The sequence below is a fragment of the Carcharodon carcharias genome, chromosome 17 (genome assembly GCF_017639515.1).
Source record: "Carcharodon carcharias isolate sCarCar2 chromosome 17, sCarCar2.pri, whole genome shotgun sequence".
Classification (NCBI taxonomy): Eukaryota; Metazoa; Chordata; class Chondrichthyes; order Lamniformes; family Lamnidae; genus Carcharodon; species Carcharodon carcharias.
Genome location: NC_054483.1, coordinates 55,381,087 through 55,385,848, shown reverse-complemented (window position 1 = coordinate 55,385,848; position 4,762 = coordinate 55,381,087). Strand labels below are relative to the sequence as shown.

General features: G+C 46.3%; 1 non-coding gene across 1 annotated transcript; it reads left to right on the top strand.

Annotated features, from left to right (window-relative positions):
• The first annotated feature begins 3,721 nt into the window (after nucleotides 1-3,721).
• Nucleotides 3,722-3,827, top strand: LOC121290263. Its single transcript, XR_005945742.1, has one exon. It is a non-coding gene; the product is annotated as a U6 spliceosomal RNA (small nuclear RNA).
• Nucleotides 3,828-4,762: the final 935 nt, after the last annotated feature.

Genomic DNA, 4,762 nt, shown 5'->3' with positions numbered 1-4,762 from the left:
CATTTAAGACTGAGATGAGGAGGAACTTCTTGCCTCAGAGGGGCATTAATCTTAGAAATTCTCTTCCCCAGAGAGCAGCGGAGGCTGGATCATTGAATATGTTCAAGGCTGAGTTAAACAGCTTTACAAGGGAAGATCGGACAGGAAAGTGAAGTTAAAGCCACAATTAGATCAGCCTACTCCTGTTACTATCTCTTATGATCTTATCTAAGTCCGTAATGAGCAGGTCAAGTACCTGCCGTTCAGGATCACTCAGCATCTCCACCAAAAGATTACTATTAGGTATTTTTAATCTTTCTTTAAATTATTTGCAGGAGCGTTCCCACTGACTCCATAGTCTTGGCGTTCAACCCTGCCTCCCCACCCCCACTATCCACGCCGCTCCTCCAGAACCTCACCTATCAAAATTAATTTCCTCTCGGTGTAAGCTGCCCTATATGGAGTTGTGACAGACACCAGCAACTGACCTGAATATGTGCACAAGGCCCAGTTCTGACCTGTCTCTAGCCTTTCTTTTCAGGTGTGCTCTGCTCAGGCAAAAATTCTCATCCAAAAGTATAAACTCAGGGTCATTGACCTGTAAACATTACCCTAGCAATTTTCCTTTCTTTACAGGTGCTGTCAGGCCCATAGTAGTATTTTCTGCTTTTACCTTAACTGAATCTTTTTAGATGGTCAAGTGGGGGACAATAACTTGCCTGTGCGGGTATAGGTGTTTTAAAGCAATAGTAGGATTTCACCACCAGCTTTAGGACCCTGAATTCAGGACCAAATGGGGGTCCCTAGTCCACACTTGCCAAGAGACAGATCGCCACAGCAATATTCCTGAAGGCAGCTTCCTAATTGGCCATCTTCAAGCTTCTTGAATAAATGGGTCTTTTTTCCGAATGGCAGGCAGTGACTAGTGGGGTGGCAGGGATCGGTGCTGGGACCCCAGCTATTCACAATATATATTAATGATTTAGATGAGGGAACTAAATGTAATATCTCCAAATTTGCAGGTGGGAGGGTGAGCTGTGAGGAGGATGCAGAGATGCTTCGGTGTGATTTGGACAAGCTGAGTGAGTGGGCAAGTGCAAGGCACTTGCAGTATAATGTGGAAAAATGTGAGGTAGCAAAAACAGGAAGGCAGATTATTATCTGAATGGCTATAAATTGAGAGAGGGGAATGTGCAACGAGACCAGGGTGTCCTCCTACACCAGTCGCTGAAGGTAAGCATGCAGGTGCAGCAAGCGGTAAAGAAGGCAAATGGTATGTTGGCATTCATAGCCGAAGGATTCAAGTACAGGAACAGGGATGTTTGCTGCAATTATACAGGGCCTTGGTAAGACCACACCTGGAATATTGTGTGCAGTTTTGGTCTCCTTATCTGAAGAAGGATATTTTTGCTATAGAGGGAGTGCAGTGAAGGTTTACCAGACTGATTCCTGGGATGGCGGAACTGGCATATGAGGAGAGATTGAGTCGGTTAGGATTATATTCACTGGGGTTCAGAAGAATGAGGGGGGGGATCTCATAGAAACCCATAAAATTCTAACAGGGCTAGACAGGGTAGATGCAGGAAGGATGTTCCCGATGGTGAGGGAGTCCAGTACCATGGGTCACAGTCTGAGGATACAGGGTAGACCATTTAGGACTGAGATGAGGAGAAATTTCTTCACCCAGGGAGTGATGAGCCTGTGGAATTCGCTACCACAGAAAGTAGTTGAGGCCAAAACATTGTATGTTTTCAAGAAAGAGTAAGATATAGCTCTTGGGGGCAAAAGGGATCAAAGGATATGGGGAGAAGGTGGGAGCAAGCTATTGAGTTGGACGATCAGCCATGATCATAATGAATGGTGAAGCAGGCTCCAAGGGCCGAATGGCCTACTCCTGCTCCTATGTTTCTCATCTTATTAAGGGTTGCAGGACAGGATGTAGATGCTGCAGGCCCAATCAGAAGTCCCGGCAGCACCACTAGGAGAGGTAGGCGCTGCTGAGGCAGATCAGTAAATGGGGACCCTTAAAATAGAGGCACTCGCAAGGGTCAGATTATTTTAAAAATATTGGATGGCTGAGGACGGAAGGACCTTCAGAACCAAAGGGAAACCTCCTTTCAGGGTATGTTAGGTCCACAGGGACCTTCTTCATCAAATGGCCCTCTGAACTATTACTGAGTAGCTGCTTCCATGCAACTGGTGGTGAAAGCAGCTCTGCCTTAATTAGTTATCTGGTCATGGCATTAGGAAACATCACCGGCAGCCAGAATGTACCAGGGAGCCATCCCAAAATTTTGCCCGCAACTGTGCCTTCCAGCTTGCCACTTTGAATGGGAAAATCCAGCTCAATTATCGAGAGGATTTCTTTCTCCTACGAGCAGTGTTTTTTATATTCATCGGATGTGGCCAGCACTGGCTAGTCCAGCATTTATTACACATCCCTAATTGCCCTTGAGAAGGTGGCGGTGAGCTGCCTAGTTGGACCACTGCAGTCCAATGTGTTGTAGGTACACCCACAGTGCTCTTAGGAAGAGAGTTCCTGGATTTTGACCCAGCGACAGTGAAGGAACAGTGATATATTTCCAAGTCAGGATGGTGAGTGGCTTGGAGGGGAACCTCCAGGTGGTGGTGTTCCCTAGTGTCCACTGCCCATATCTTTCCAGATATAATGGTCACGGGTTTGGAAGGTGCTGTCCAAGGAGCATTGGTGAGTTCCTGCAGTGCACCTTGGGGCAGAATTTTATGCTTCGCGGGCGGGTGTGCCCTCGACCCAATTGGGCGTAAAATAGTGCGAGATGATGTTGGGCGAGCATCTTGACATCATCCCGCGCTTGCCCAATTTAATTGGCCAGCCAGCATGAAATCGCAGTAGGCAGTCTGTTTCCTGGTTGATTCCTGGCCTGCTGATCGCGCCCACCCGCCGAGCTCTTGTAGATGGTACATACTGCTGCTACTTTACGTCAGTGGTGGAGGGAATGAATGTTTGTGGATGTGGAGCCAAGCTAGTGGGCTGCTTTTTCCTGAACGGTGTCAAGTTTCTTGAGTGTTGTTGGAGCTGCACTCATCCAGGCAAGTGGACAGTATTCCATCACACTCCTGGCTTGTATCTTGTAGATGGTGGACAGGCTCTGGGGATTCAGGAAGTGAGTTAGTTGCCGCAGGATTCCTAGCCTCTGACCTGTACTTGTAGGTACAGTGTTTATGTGGCTAGTCTAGTTCAGTTTCTGGTGAATGGTAACCCGCAGGATGTTGACAGTGGGGGATTCAGTGATGATAATGCCATTGAACATCAAGGGGTGAAGGTTAGATTCTCTCTTGTTGGAGATGGTCATTGCCTGACACTTGTTTAACGCAAATGTTACTTGCCACTTGTCAGCCCAAGCCTGGATATTGTCCAGGTCTTGCTGCATTTGGACATTGATTGCTTCAGTTTCTAAAGAGTTGCGAATAGTGCTAAACATTGTGCAATCATCAGCGAACATCTCTACTTCTGACCTTATGATGAAAGGAAGATCATTGATGAAGCAGCTGAACATAGTTGGGACTAGGACATTACCCTGAGGAACTCCTGCAGTGATGCCCTGGAACTGAGATGATTGACCTCCAACAACCACAACCACGTTCATTTGTGCTAGGTATGTGTCCAACCAGCAGAGAGCATTCCCCCATTCCCAATGACTCCAGTTTTGCTTGGGCTCCTTGATGCTACACAGGGTCAAATGCTGGCTTGATGTCAAAGGCAGTCACTCTCACCTGCTCACAATTAGTACATTGGAACGATACAGAGAAGATTAGCATGGCCCCTGAGCAAGGATGACATGCAAATTCTTGAAGCAAGAAAAAAAAATTAAAAACAGAATGCTGGAAACTTTCAGCAGCTCAAGCAACCTAAGTGAAGAAACAGAATTTAATATTTCAAGTCGATGGCAATTTCATCAGAACTGAAAGTTGTTGGACATTCAATAGGTTACAATCAAATACAAAGACAAGGAAAAAGGAGGACGGGATGAGGAACAAACAGAGGGAAAAGTGTGTGATAAGCTGGAGGACAGTACTGATTAAACAATCAATGGGAAGATGAAGAAAGGCAAAAGGAAGTAATAGTTGGCTAATAAAGATATGAAGTTTTGCTCTAGATATGATATAAATGACGAAAGCAGAATAGCAAAGTGAGGGCGCATGCAAAATTGGGCAAAGAGGAGAAAGCTTCCATGGCTTGAGGAAATGGTGAAAAAAATGGGTAGATCCCAAGAGTGCAGACCACCAGTAGAGACCCAAATCTGAAATCACTTGCAATCCTAGCGGCTCTGATACAGCCATTCCCCAATGCTGTCACCTGGTGTCTGAGAAAATGGGAGCGGTGGAAGTGATCCACAATTGTTATACTCAAGCCCAAGATCTCCCTGTCTCCAGATCATCATAGACTGGACATACTCCCCCAAAAGATGAGCTACGGGACCCCCTAAAATGAGGTAGGGGACCCTTCAAAGTGCCATGTACTGACTCCATTGGAACTGTCCAGCAAGTTTGAACTTCCAATAGCTCCCAGGACCGTCCGATAAAGTCTCCAACTCTGAGTTCAAGTCGAACAGTTCTGATTTACTTACCTGGAAATGTTAGATATATTAAAACCTAATCTAACACCTGTGTTAGCTCCCCCGAATTACTCGCAATGACCACCCAACATCCCCCTCGACACCCCAACTCCCCTGAAACTGCAACTCACCCTGAGTCAATCAGACTAACCCTCACCACTTGACTACCCCCAGACATGCCCGACTAT